A 15579-nucleotide genomic window follows, 5' to 3' on the forward strand; every position below is an offset into this window, starting at 1 on the left:
ACTCTTATCTAATCTAATCTAATCTAAAATGGCTCCTCTCAACAAAGCCAATTCTTCTACTTTTACCCTTGATCCCATCTCCTCCTACCTCTTCCAGGAACTTCTCTCTCTAATCATGTCCCCTCCTTCTAACCTTTAATCTCTCCCATTTACCATATCCTGTCTGGTTACCTAAAAATATGTCCCAACCACTCCTATCCTTAAAAAAATCTTTCACTTGATTTTACCATCCCTCAAGATATTATCCTATTTTTCTCCTAGAAAAAAAACTGTTATATTTAGTGCCCTCACCTGTTCCCTTCTTGATGACTTCTTAATACCATGTAGTCTGACTTTGGGTCTTGACATTCAACTCAATGATCTCTTAATTGCTAAATATGGTGAACTTTATTTACTCCTCATCCTTCTTAGTCTCTTCAGCAATTGAAATTCTAGGTATCTTCATTCGTGGATTTTGATAACGTTGCTCTATCCCAGTAGCTGTCACATAGTAGATACTTCATGCTTATTGACTGATCAACTGATTCTCCTACCCAAGTCTCTTTTGCTAGGTTATCATCCATATCCTATCCCTTTGCTATAGGTTCTCCCAAAGTTCTATCCTGGGACTCTCTTCTCATTCTAAACCCTCTCTAGGGTATAGAGAGGAACTTGAAAAGATATGATTATCCCATCTATGCAGATGACTTCCAGATATATGTGTGTATCTATATATGTATATGTATATCTATATATATGCATGCGTGTATGTATATGTGTATATGTCTATATATGTATGTATATACATATATGTGTGTGTGTGTGTAGATATATGTATCCAGCTCTAATATCTTTCCTGAGTTCCTGTCCTGCATCTCCTCCAACCATGGGTCCTGTAGACACCTTTTTTCAATTTCATTTTTTTCCAATTAACTAAACCCTACTGTTTCTCTACAATTCCCTCCACTGGGGAGGGAGGGGGGAAACCCTTGTAACAAATATTCATAGTCAAAACAAATCCAAGTCAAATAACAACAATAATACATTTCATTCTGCACCCTGAGGTTATCACATCCTTTTCAAGGATGGGTAGTATGCTTCATCACAGGTCCTCTGGAATCATGACTGGTTATTGTGTTGATCAGAGCTCTTAAGTTGTTTCATTTTTTAAAGTGTTGTTCTTGTGTAAATCGTTTTCCCGGTTACACCCTCTTCACTTTGTATCATCGGCTCCTATGAGGCAGCTCAAGTTTTTCTAAAAACATGCTTTTCATCATTTCTTGTGGCAAAAGAATATTCTTTTACATCAATATAATAAAATTTGCTTAGCCAGTCCACATTTTGTGGATATCTCTTTAATTTTTAGTTTCCTAAAATAAAAAGAACTTCTGTAAATATTTTTACACATATGTAAATATTTTTTTCTTTGATCTCTTTGAAGTATAAGGCTAATATACAGATATTGCTAGGTAAAAGGGTATGCATAGATTAGCAACTTTGGGGGCATTGTTCTAATTTGATTTCTAGAATGCCTGGACTTACTCTCCCAACAGGGCATTTACGTGCCTATTTTCCCATAGCCCTGCCAACGTTTGTCATTTTCCCTTTTTTGTCATCTTTGTTGATCAAATGGATATAAAGCAGAAACACAATGTTGCTTTGATCTACATTTTTTTAATTATTAGTGATTTGGAGCATTTTTTCATATGACTTGTTAGTTTTAATTTCTTTCTTTGAAAACTGTTCATATCCTTTTATCAACCGGAACTATAAATGTCTTTCAAAACACAAAATATTACTTTGATGGATTCTTTCTGTCTTCATAGCATATTTCTGAATCCATTCCTCTTCCCCATACATGGAGTTATTCATAATAATAAAGTTTTAAAAAGAGAGAAAAAAGTAGTTCAGCAAAAGCCCACCAACACATTAACCATATCTGACAGCATATGCAAAAACGAATACCCAAAGTCCCCTACCTTTCCAATGAAGGAATAGAGATGCATTTTCTCAGCTCTCCTTTCCAGGTCCAAACTTGATCATCATACTTATGAATTATTCAGTTTCACTTTATTGGACCTTGAATTTATACTGGTGTTTTCATTGTGTATAGTGTTTTCCTGGTTCTGCTAAAGAACAACTCCCTTTACACATCTTATCTCATTTGAACCTCAAAACAATCCTGCGAAGTAAAATAGTATTATCCTCGTTTTACAGGTGGGAAAACCAAGGCTCAGAAAAGTTAAGTAATGCTGCCCATGCCAGTTAGTGGTCAGAGGTAATATTTGAACTTGGGTCTTCAGGATCCAAATCAGTCAGTCTCCAATATATCACTCTGCCTTTTCCTGCAGTCATCTTAAACACATCTAAAATAGAACTCATGATCTTCTTCCCATCTCCCTGCCCCTCCCCTAAATTTTCCTACTTTGGTCAAGAACATCATTACCTTCACCTTGTGAACTCAGGTTCCTAATCCCAGCCTCATCTCCACTCTTCTCATTCCCTCAACCCCCATATCCAATCAGCTTCCCAGTTTTATGGATTCCATCTCCACAATCATTATCCTTCTCTCTCTCTGCTCACACAGTTATCACCCTGGTTCAGATCTCTTTCTCCTTGAGGATTGCCATAGCCTCCTATCTGGATTCCCAGATTCCAGTCCCTCCCCTCTCTAATCTATTCTCTACATATATGCCAAAATGATTTTCCTAAAGCACAAGTTTGACCTTGTCATTCCCCTACTCAAGAATCCTAAGCAGCCCTTATTGCCTCCAGGACAAAATAAAAATTCCTGTGTACCATGTGTAGGACCTTGGGCAAGTCACTTAACCTCTGTAGTTCAGTTTCCTGTTCTGAAAAAAATCATTCTGGCTCTCAAAAAATGTTAGAGAGGATGTGGGAAAATTGGGGCGCTAATTCATTGTTTGTGGCATTGTAAAATGATCCAACCATTTTGAAGAGCAATCTAGGATTGTGTCCTAAGAGTTATTAAACTACCTATAATAAGAGAACATTGTATAAAGTAACAAGCAATATTGTTTTAAGAATGACTGAGTGAATACGTTATTTTGTCTATTATAAATACTCAAATTAACTATAAAGGACATATGAAGAAAGACATTATGCATCTGGAGAAAAAACTGATAGATGGAAGTAGGTACAGAAAAATTTTACATATATATGCCTATTTGTGTATTAGGGGCAGCTAGGTGGTGCAGTGGATAGAGTACCAGTGCAGGAGTCAGGAAGACCTGAGTTCAAATCTCACCTCAGGCACTTGACATTCACTAGCTGTGTGACCTTGGGCAAGTCACTTAACCCCAATTGCCTCATCCTGGGTCATCTCCAGTCATCCTGATGAATATCTGGTCACTGGATTTAGATGCTCTGGAGGAGAAGTGAGGCTGGTAACCTGCACAGCCCTCCCTCACTCAAAACAAAGTCAAGTGCAAGTCATGTCATTATGTCTTTGATGGCATGGTCTTCAGCAAAGAAGGACAAACACACATATTTGTGTATTAATAGTAGCCATCTCGGGCAGGGCAGCCCCAGGGAAGAAAAAAAGAAAAAATTTACATGATAATTTTGTTGTATATTTGAAAGATATAGTAAGTTGTGCATAGTAGATTTACAGTTTCATGTACAATAATCTTTTTTTATTTTACTGTTATAGAAATGCCTGTTTTATTCCATAAATTTAAAATAAAGTAATTAAAAAAAAAAAGTACCCATCATCAGTGTCTGAATACTTTCTGGGAAAGTTTGGCCCAGCTTAAGAGTCTCTAATAATCAAACTGACATTGAAGAGCAAACATCTAGGTTGTTGAAATAACATAGAGGCACCCACCAAAATGTTCAGCAACAGTCCAGATTGGATAATGGAACCAAACACCAGAGGGCACCCTGGGCACCATGACAACTGGGAAGACACACAGTCCCCCATGCTGCAGATCCCAGCACTCTCCAGAAATGTCTCATCACTTCTCACATTCCCCCACACCTTCTGTGAGGTAAAGTGAGGACATTTATACAGATGGCAAAACCGAGGTACAGAGAACAGAAGTGAATTTCACAATAACCCAGAAAAAAAAAGAACTTAATCCAATTCAAAATGAATTCAACAACCATTTATTAAATAAATAGCTACCTTATGCAAAGCATAAGAAATATAAAGGGGAACCAATACCATTCAAAAAAGAGTTTGTATTCTATTAGGGGAGTGGGATTTGTCAGCTAATAAGAAAGTACAAGTTAACAGGAAAGGGGAGAGAATAATAAAAACTCAAAGATCAGGAAACACTTTCATAAAAGTGGTGGCACCAAAACTGAACTTTAAAAGGAGATAAGGATTTTTAGAGATGAAAGTGAGGGCTTTCGAGCATGAGAGATAGCTTCTAAAGCTAGACAGGGACAGGAGATGGAAGGTCAAGTTTGAGGAAGAGTTAGTGGGTCACCTTGACTTGAAGAGAGGGAGGAGGAGACTCCAGGAATTCTATAAGACAGAAATCAATGACCCATGAGCAAATTCCAGGCCTGAGGAGCACCCTGATCAGACATGGAGATGGGAGGCGAAACGTTGTATGTGAGAAACAGCACCAAACACAGTTTGATTGGATTATAGAATATGTAAAAAGGACATAAGCCTAGAATGGAAGGCTGGAACCACACTATGAAGGACTTTTAATGACAAACAGAAAAGTTTGCATTTTATGCTAGAGGTAACAGAGAGACACTGAAAGTTTTTGAGTAGGAGGGTGACATGTCACATCATCAGATCCATGCTTATGAATATCATTTTGAGAATTGTATACAGGGTGGATTAGAGCAAGGAGACACAAGAGTCAGAAAGGTAAATTAGAAAAATATAAAATAAACATAAATTGTAATAGTCTAGGGCCAGCCAGAGCTTCTTAAACTTTTTCCACTCGGGACCCTTCTTTGCATTGGGGCAGTTTAAGTTGGTGTTGCATAACCTGAAGGCATGTACAATGCAAAGTGCATATGCTTTGTGTTCAGAACCAAAGCTTCAATGAAGTTGCCTGATGCAACACAGGCAAACAGATTCATTACACATTCAGTTTTTAAATAATTTTTGATCATTCACAATTCAGAAACCTTTTTCTTTTGCCAAATTTTTCATGACCCTATATGGGGTCACAACCCACAGTTTAAGAAGCAATGGAAGAGATGTTAACTAGGGTGGCAGCCCTATGGGTGGAGAGAGGGAATGAATTTGAAAGATGGCATGGAGGAGGAATTGACAAAATTTGGCAATTGATTGGTTATATAGAGTGTGCAAGGAATACAGGATGGCTTTCAGGTTGCTAACCTGGATGATGGGAAAGATGGTGGTACCTGGGAAAGAAACAGATAAGTTAGGAAAAGGAGTGGGTCTGAGGAAAAGATATTGATAGTAACAGTCTCAATAGGAAGTTAGGGGGCAAATATCTCTGAAAAGCTAAGGTAACGTATACAGGTATAGGCATGCTGATAAAGGTTAGAGATAAAATCAGATCTATTTCAATCAATCTTTGACTTCTGAATTCACAAGTCTCCTTTATCTCCCACATAATCCTGCCTGGCAAGCACTTTCTGAGTCTCTTTTGGAGACTGGCCTGGAAAAGGGACCTTTTCCCAGGAAGTTGATATTAAACACATATCTATGAGTCACCCATCTGCTACAGATAAGTTCTGATTCTGCAAATAAATGGCACTTCCTCTCTAACTTAGCTTTCTATATTCCAGTTGGCATAGCAGTAATTATTGCTAGAAAAATACAGGTGTTTCTTTTTTTAATTGTCCCTTTAAGCAAATCATATTTTCAGTAATGCCAGTGAAGTACCAATAAAATCACTGAGTCACCAAATATCAAGATAAGGTTTCAGAGAGCATGTGGTTTAACCTATACCTGAAGCAGAAAGATTCCTGAAGGGAAAGGAGGAATTAAAAGGAAAGATCTAGAGTGAGGAAGGAGTAGAAATGGAAGGGTTCTATAAAGAGATAAAGGAGGAAGTTTGTAAAAACAAATTTAGTAAACCAAAGTAAATAAAATAAGTTACTAAGACAAAGGAAAGGATGTTGCATATGTTTAGTTGTCAAGGTGATATGGTGTTAACGGGATAAGAACATGTTAAAGATCCATGGAACCAAATAAACAAAGAAGGAAAGTGATAGATCTAGACCCCCACTGTCCCACAAGGAAAGATGACTGAAGAATTCAGAGGGGGAAAAAAAACTCTTGTAAAAAATGATACAGAGGAAAGTAACACTACATAGTAAAATAAAACAACACCATTTAATTGGAGTGATCAAGCTCAACCCCAGAGAACACATGAGAAAAGTTTTCATTAAAAGAAATTAAGGGGCAATGGTTATCAAATATTGAATGTACCATCAGTTAAGGGGCCGCTAGGTGGCTTGGTAGATAGAACTCTGGGTCTGGAGTCAGGAAGATCTGAGTTCAAATCTGCCTCCAACACTTATTGGGGCAGGTAGGTGGTGCAGTGGATAGAGTACCAGTGCAGAAGTCAGAAGGATCTGAGTTCAAATCTCACCTCAGACACTGGACACTCACTAGCTGTGTGACCTTGGGCAAGTCACTTAACCCCAATTGTCTCATCCTGGGTCATCTCCAGTCATCCTGATGAATGTCTGGTCACTGGATTCAGATGGCTCTGGAGGAAAAGTGAGGCTGGTGACCTGCACAGCCCTCCCTCACTCAAAACAAAGTCAAGTGCAAGTCATGTCATCATTTCTCTGATGGCGTGGTCTTCTTTGGCAACAAAGGATGAACACACACATCATCAGTTGCATTCAATGTGTTGGCTGGTTTTACTGAACTGTTTTTCTCTTAGCTTTCATTTTTTAATCATTAAGATACAAGAAAGTTCATTGGATAAGCAGAGAAAAGGAGATATTTGGAAAGCAACTTCATGTAAAAAGTGGCATCAATAAAAACATCATTTTTTAGGCTTGGCGCTGTCCTATAAGATCAGCGTTAGGACCACTAATGCTCAGGACAAGGCAAGAAGAGCCAAGAAGGAAGACGCGCTCAACATTCATTTATTTTCTTTCTTCTCCTACCATGGAGAACGCTCTTTGGACTAGAAAGGGCAGCATGAAACAGGTAAAATCCAAGATTAATAGGCAGATGCAAACAGAACACCTGGCTGAATGAGATGAATTCAAGTCACAAAGCCAAGGAAAATTACATCAAGAGATAGTAAATGAACCTGAGGAAACAACTGCTAAAAGATCATGAAGAATGAAGGTAGTGTCAGTGGACTGGAGAAAGATGAATGTTGTCCCAATATTTCAAAATCAATAAAATAGTAAGGGAGTTGATTCTACAAAGTATAAGCCAGTGAGTGAGCCAATTACTAGAAAAAATTCTAGACTTCATTATTAAAAAAAGAATGATGAAAAGAATATAATGATCCCAAGGAACCATTTTGGCTTTATCAAGAGCATATCATACCAGACAAACCTCATTTCCATTTTTTACAAGGTAACTAGATGTGTAGATTAGAGAATTGTTATCACTACCTCTTAACAGTAGTTGGAGGTAGAGATGTTTGCTGGAAGATAAATATGGGCTACTCTCCCTCTCTTAAACCCCCATCCTCTGTACCACTATTTCCCAACTCTCCCTAAGAATGCTGGCATGAGATTGTTTTCTTCTTAATAAATGCGCTCTCTCTCTCTCTCTCTCTCTCTCTCTCTCTCTCTCTCTCTCTCTCTCTCTCTCTCACACACACACACACACACACACACACACACACACACACACACACACACACACACACACACACTGTCCCTCTGAAGGACTTTTTTTAACCTGCTCAAGAGAGGGAACTGAGGAGGAAATTTATCCAAGGCCACTATCTCTATAGCACTTCCTCCTACTTAATCAGATCTTCACCTCCCACCAGCCAGTTTGCTCATTTGTGCCCAGGGGAATCCAACGTGATCTGGATTCATTTTGATCTCTGTTTCTCAAGAGGTTACTAATACATTATCAATAAAAATCACTTTCTTTTGTCTTGAGCTCAGTCAATTAGAAAAGGAATCAGTGTGTGTGTGTGTGTGTGTGTGTGTGTGTGTGTGTATGTGTGTGTGTGTATGTGTGTGTGTGTGTGTGATTATGACAACCCTTCTCAGGTGGTTTACCCTTCCCTTTCCCTAAGGAAAACAAGTCTTGTTTAGAAATTACAATTTACTCATCAATGGTGTGGTCGTTAGCCCTTGGAGAGAAAGATTATGGAAATTTCAAACTTGATTAGCAAGTATCCATCCCTAGTATATACAGGATGTTGCAAAAGTCTTAATCTCTAATTGATTAAAACTACACTAACATTTTTGGGACATCCTATATATCACCTTGCTGTCTGAAATGGTGATGTTACATATATTTTCAGTAGAGTTTAGCAAAACAATTGAATGCCTCTCAAGCTAGTTTTGCAGAAAAGGTGGAGAGGTTTAGGCTAGACAGTAGTACTACTAGTTGGATTAGGATCTGACTGAATGGCCTGATCTAAAAAGGAATCAAAAAAGAAATTTAATAGGAATAAAAATAAATGGATGAGATAAAAAAAATGTTGATTGAAGTAAAATAAAATAATGAGATTGAAGTTTTTTTGCAACAAAATCAATGCATCTAACCTAAGAAGGGAAGCTGTAGACTGGGAAAATATCTTGCAGCAAATTTCTAATATGTGTGTATGCACACATACATATATGTGCATATATGTAAACATATGGAATTCACACAAATATATAAAATCAAAAGACATTCTCCAATGAAGAAGTAGACAAAGGATGTTAATAAACAACATTCAAAAAAAGAATTGTAAGCTATAAACAACCATGTGAAAGATTTGTTCCAAAAATTCAGCCATACAAGTTGAAGATGGATGATCCATGGCTAGCTAGCATTTCATCTGAAAAAAAAAAAATGGGTTTGAGGAGACTAAGATCAACACAGTCCATTAGCATTTATTAAGTGCTTACTGTTATGCCAAGCAGGCACTGTGCTACAAGCTCAGTACAAGTCAGTGGTGTTATGTGGTAGTCAAAAAACTAACCTGATCTGGGGCTACATTAAGAGAGGTATAGCTTCTAAGACTAGGTAGGTGATAAACCTGTTGTCTTCCAGTTTGGTCATGCTTCATCCGAAACATCACTTTCACTTCAGGATACCACATTTTAGGATGCATGTGATAAGGTGGAAAGTTACCAGAAGAGGGCATCCAAAATTGTGAAGGGCTTTGAAATCATAGGAAGACTAGTTGAAGGAAGTAGAGGTATTATCCTGGAGAAACTTAAAGATGACTCTATGGCTATGCCCAGGTACTTGAAGGAGGCATTAGTCTAGGACATAGTATGGAGCCTTGTCTTTTTTTCAGCCAAGTCCATGTCTTTGTGACCTCATCTGGAATTTTCATGGCAGAGATACTGGAGTGGTTTACCATTTCTTTCTCCAGCTCATTTTACAGGTGAAGAAACTGAGGCAAACAGAATGAAATGACTTTCCCAAGGGTCACACAGCTAAGTGTTTTGAGTCCAGATTTGAAGTCAAGAAGCTGCCCTTGGGTTTAGATACCATCTTTGATACTACCCCTGTGACCTCAACAAGTCATTTTACTTTGACCTCACCAGTAAAATGAAAATGTTGGACTAAATGGCCTGTGAGGTCCCTTTCTGCCTTAGATCTGTGATCTCCTAATTCCTGGACATTATGCTTTCCTTAAAGCAGCTCAAGGTTGCATAACAGTAATTAGGTTCTTCCTATTTGGCTCCAGAGAGTAGAACTCCTAGACTAGGAGCAATGGGTAGAGATCACAGTGACAGATTTAGGCTTAAAATAAGAAACATAGTTATATACAGAATCTTCATAGATTTAGAGCCGGAAGAAACCTAGGGAAACCCCTTTGTCTCAACGATGAGGTACAACTGAGGTTAAGAGATTTGTCCAAGACCAAACAGGTAACACACAGCAGAGTTAGGATCCGATCCAGGTCTTCAGACTCCAAATGCATCCCCTTCAAAAGTAGAGAGGGAAGCTGATACTGGGCATTGTGGATAGATTGCTGGAGTGGGAGTCAGGAAGGCCTGAGCGTGAGTCCTGTCACAGATGCTTACGAGCAGTGTGACCCTGGGGAGAATGTGACTCCCCACTAAGCAAAAAAGTCATAGGGAAGCTCAAAAAATTCCTGAATTATCCCCACAGAGTTAGAGCAGCTGTAACAGTGAAGGGAACGAGTGGAATGTTGTGTATCAACCAGCCTCCAAAGCTCTGGCCGTTTCCTTCCCCTACTTGAATGAATCAGCACAATGCCTCTCTCTAGGCTTTTCACTGCCTTAACCAACGCCTGGTCCAATTAGATCAAGCTAAGAACCGTATAAAAAATGCACCAGAATGTCCTGTTTGGGGGAGAAGAAGAGTGCAATATTCCCTCTGGGACCCTGGCAGGGTGTACCCAATTCCTCTGGGTTGTCCTAGGGGACCAGACCTGTTTCCACCAACTTCCCTGACTGCCCTTTGTCTATACTATGCCCCTCGTAAAACTAGCTTTCTTTACTGTCCTGTTGTGTTTTCCATGTTTCCTCATACTGGATCTTGGAATTCCAAACCTTCCCAAGTCTTCATTAAGACACTGGGTGCATCACTTAGCTTCTTCTCTATGACTCGGTTTCTTCATCTCTAAAATGGGGATAATAAGAGCACCTACTTCACTGGGTTGATAAGAGGATCAAATGAAATTATTTATGTAAAGGAACTTACAAATCTTAAAGTTCTGTAAGTTATCTATTATATTAGTAAACTATTTGCAGTGTTGCAGGAATTTCCTAGCCTGGGTTCCGTGAGAACCCAGCAAGAATCTTCTCCACCATTATGTCTGAAATTTTGGGGAGGGAAGGCTCTTAAACATTAGGGTTTTTTAGGCTCATTTAGAGTATGCAGAGGAGCAACTAGGTGGAGCCATAGTACAGAGATCGTTGGTCTTGGAGTCAGGAAAACTCACCTTCCTGTGTTCAAATCTAATCCCAGACACTTACTTGCAGTGTGACCCTGAGTAAGTCACTTAAAACTCTTTGTCTCACTTCCTTTCAGAACATTCCAGAAAATGTTCTGAAGAAGGAAATGGCACAGCACTCCAGTATCTTCGCCAAGAAAACCCCCAAATGGAGTCATGAAGATTTGGACATAACAACTGAGCAACAGCACGAGTACATGGAATGCGAATAAGGGAAGTTGTACAAGCAAGCTTGTAGGAGTTACTACAGGTCAAGTTTGTCCCTGTGGGAAATACACTTCTCTGATGTTAGTCTTATCAGAATTCTCTGTATTGACAGGAAATCTCTTAAGATGTTAGAGGCCCCTTTTGAAAATTAGAATCATTCTTGTTTATCCTGTTGTGGTCAATAGGAAGAGAAGCAAATTATAAACTCTACAATTCTGTCTCCTTGGTTCCAGGTTACTTTATCTGGAGAGAACACGTTTCCCCCAAACACACCTGGGTCTGATCCCCTAACTGCTACAGAGTGCCTGTGTGGTCTTAGACAAGTCTCAACCTCAGGTGCACCTCATCTGTGATACAAGGGGGTTGGACCAGGTCTCTTCCACCTCTAAATCTATGAAGATTCCATAGCTAGCTCTCATTGTTAGGAAGTGGCTGTATTTCCCTCTCTGGTGGTCTTGTTCACACACAGGCCAGATGCCCACATTTCTGGTGTCTCATAGAGAGCTTTTTTGTCTAGTACAGTTCAACTACATGGCTTTTGGAGTCCCTTTCACCTTTCACACTCTTTCTATGGCCAGGATTCCTCTTTACAAATGACCACCAAGCTGGATTCTACTGGTCCTCAGAGGAAAATTAAAAGGCTCGAGATGATGATTGTACCTCACTCCTTTTTTTAATAGCTCTAACTGTTCGGATGCTTTTCTTTTCCCCCAAATTTTTCCTCCTTTAACTTCTACCTATCAAAGTCGGATGAATAAGTCAAGACTCAAAGAGCGTAAGAAACTTAGGCATGGTCATACAGCTAGTAAGTGCCAGAGTCAAGATTCAATTCTGGCTACAGGTACTGAACTCCTTCAATGTGCCATGCTGACCCATTCACATTAGGGGCATCCTCTCCACATGTGTGCTTTTATCATTTCCCTTCCAAAAGGATTTCCCTAAGCTTTAAAAGATTATATATTTAAAGAGGGAAGAGAACTTGGGAGTCAAGTCCAACCCTATCACTTTATAGATGAGGAAACTAAGGCACAGGGAGGCTGAGTTGGGTTAACAAGCATCTGATATTAGATTTGAGCCAAAGTTCTCCTGACTCTTCCTTTTTCAAAATTTATTCAATTTTTAACTTATGGAATAAAACAAGCATTTCCACAGTATAATAAAAAAGAAGACTGCACATGAAACTGCCAATCTATTGCTATTTCTTGTAAATATATAAATTTATCCTGTAATTTTCTGGTTTTTTTCCTAACCCCCCTGCCCCACCCTAGAGATGGCTACCATTAGACACAAATAGATATGTGAATATATATGCATTTTGTCAGGTTATCCTATACATCCTTCTATTAATCTATTCTTTCACCATTCACCACCTGAAACCTAAAGGAATGCCATAGCCTCCTGACTCTTCATGCAACTTGTTTCCTGAGACCACACATACTTTGGGCAACAGTAATTAGCTTGTAGCAAAACAACACACATTTATTGAGCACCTGCTGTTTTCCAAGAACTGGGCATGAAGGGTATGTAAAATAACCAGTGGGGCTACTCTGGACCTTACCCCTATGCTCATGTAGCCTGGGGATGGAAGCTATCAAAATATAAATCTGCCTAAGGACACATCATAACTGGAAACTCTTAATTCAATAGGTCTAGAAGATGCCTTCCAGTTCTGAAGTTCTACGAGCTTATGCTTCCCCCTTGCTCATGAGTTGGAAGGCACAAGGTTTTCAGTGAGATGGCATTCATCAGCCTTGATGAATCTCAACCCAGTCAAGTTGTCTCCGGCTCTCCTTTATTGCTTCTCTTAGCCTGGCTGCTTAAACAATCACGCTTGTCCTCATATTTCCTCTGTCAATAATACTTCCTCCAGCAGCCAAAACAAACATTACAGAAACACACCAGCCCCAGAACAGAGGGGGGAAAGAGAGACGAAGAAAATTAAAACATCACCAAACTTAACATGTGGGATACAGGAAAAAGAAATTCACTCTCTGAAAAAGTGAACCCAACCCCTCACTCCTATATCCCATAATCTCCCCACCAACCTTTTAAAAACAAAACAAACACATACCAAAAAGGAAAAAAAAAGCGTTTCTTAAACCTGGGATTACTGCCAGAGGGTCAAGGATACTGGCTGATTCAAGCCCAGGCCTCTTCCGGCCCTATCTCCTCCCTCCCAAAGCTGAGGGAGGTTGTTTCAGACCTACCCTCTGTGGGCCCCAAACCCCTCCCTCCTAGAGAAACCACAGCTCCAGCTGTTAAGACTTCCCATTCCTGTAGCAGATGCATCAACCTCTCTGGGATTTGTGTACAGGAAGGTATTTAGGAGAGTTGCTAGGGGCCCCAGAGGTGTTACAGCTGGTAAACTTATGGAACCAATAAACCACCAAGAGACAAGAGGTCAAGCAAAAGGAGAGTGGTCACAATGGTTGAAAAAGAAGACTTTAAAGTCAGATTCTTGTGAAGGAAAATGACTGAGAATCAAAGGGAAGCTGGAAAGGGGGGACATAAAAGGCCTAAAGGAAAGATAAGGGGCTATGTTAGGTGTTGCTTTAAAGTTACCAACTACTGCATCTACCTATAATGCAAATGTCCTTTTGATATTGGGTGAGATCTGGACACCTGTCAGAAGTGTCACCTACTCTGTTCTCAAGGGTCAAAGCCTTAAGCAAAAATGTTAAATGGTGAAATTTGTCTTTGGAATCCTCTCACCTCCCATTTTTAGTCACTCTCCTACTTCTTGGCAATCCCAGACCTTTTATGCCATCTTCTATATGCCCAAATCTACATACCCATATACACACTGGTATTCTAACCAAGCCTCCCCTCTCTGACTCAAAAATTTTTTCTACCTCTACCTTTTGTGCCAAAATTTATCAGTAAGACACATAGGTGTTTGAAGGAAAATATTCTGATTGGACTAATTCACACTAAATTGTGAATGGCTGATAATCTCATTTATATTTTCATATTTAAAGAGTTGAGAAGCAGACTACTGGTGGACAAAGAGCTGACCTTGGAGCCAGGAAGACTTGAGTTCAAGATGTCCCTCTGACACCTACTGGCTATGTGACTTTGGGCAAGTTATTCAACTAAAACCACTCTCTTCAAAGTTACTAATGATCTCTTAATTGTCCAAATTAGTGATTTTTCTTAGTCCTCCTTCTTCTTTACCTCTCTACAGTCTTTGACACTGGGGATCACCCTCTCCTTGCTATTTTCTTCACTCTAAGTTTCCATGGCCCTCCTCTCTCCTGGTTCCCCTCCTACCCGATACCACTCCTCAGTCACCTTTGATGGATCTTCAAGCAGGTAATATACACTAACCATGGGTATCCCACAGGATTCTGTCCTTGGCCCTCTTCTCTACTATTTAAACGTGGTGATCTCATCAGCTCCCATGGATTTAATTACCATCCCTAGGCTGATGATTCTCAAAACTATTTAAACAGTCCTAAGTTTTCTGTCCATCTCCAATCTCACATCTCCAACTGCCTATTCGACCTCTCAAACCGGATATCCAGGAGACGTTTTAAACTCTACTTGTTCAAAAATTTCTCCTTAAACCCTCCACCTCTTCTCACCTGCCCTATTACTCTCAAGTGCATCGTCATCCTCCCAGTCCTCCAGATTCACAACCTAAGAGTCATCCTTGATTTTTCATTAACCCTTTCTTCTCCCATATCCAATCTGTTGCCAAGGTCTGTCAATTACATCTTCATAACATCTTTTGAATAAGCCTCCTCTCCTCTGACGTTGCAACCACTCTGATGCAAGTTCTTATCACCTCACGCTTGGAGTACTTCAATTACCTGCTGAAAGGTCTGGGAGAGACCTTAAGGTTTTCCCTACTCCAGTCCACCCTCCATTTAGCCATCAAAGTGGTCATCCTAAAGTACACATCATGGAACCCATGATTCAATAACCTCCACTGTCTTCCTGTCAGCTACAGGATGAAATATAAAATCCTATTTGATGTTCAAAGTCCTTCATAACCTACCCCCTCCCACCTTTCCAGTCTTCTTGTACTATGTCCCCACCATATACTTTTCCATCCAGTGACACTGGTCTCTGAGCTGTTCCTCCAACAAGACCTTCCATCTTCCAACTCCCGTCATTTTGACTGGATGTCCCCCATGCCTTGATACTGATCCCTCTTTATCTCTGCCTCCTGGTTTCCTTCAAGCTGCAGCTAAAATCCAGCCTTCTACAGGATGCCTTTTCCCAGTGCTTATTCTAGTGTCTTCTCTCTGTTAATTATTTTCTATTTATCTTACAACATAGAAACTATATTGCAACTTCATTTTTGAAGACCAATCCTTGACTCCTAATTCTCACCACTACCACCCCATCATTA

At 39.6% G+C, this 15579-nt stretch overlaps 1 long non-coding RNA gene across 1 annotated transcript in view; it reads right to left on the reverse strand.

The window, feature by feature from the left end:
* The window catches only part of LOC140514596 (uncharacterized), a 128564-nt gene extending 115120 nt beyond the window's left edge, over positions 1-13444 (reverse strand). Inside the window, exon 1 of the long non-coding RNA XR_011970727.1 lies at positions 13294-13444. This is a non-coding gene — a long non-coding RNA (uncharacterized lncRNA). The remainder of the gene's footprint in view (positions 1-13293) is intronic.
* Positions 13445-15579: the final 2135 nt, after the last annotated feature.

This window comes from Notamacropus eugenii, chromosome 7 (assembly GCF_028372415.1).
Source record: "Notamacropus eugenii isolate mMacEug1 chromosome 7, mMacEug1.pri_v2, whole genome shotgun sequence".
NCBI classification, from domain to species: Eukaryota; Metazoa; Chordata; class Mammalia; order Diprotodontia; family Macropodidae; genus Notamacropus; species Notamacropus eugenii.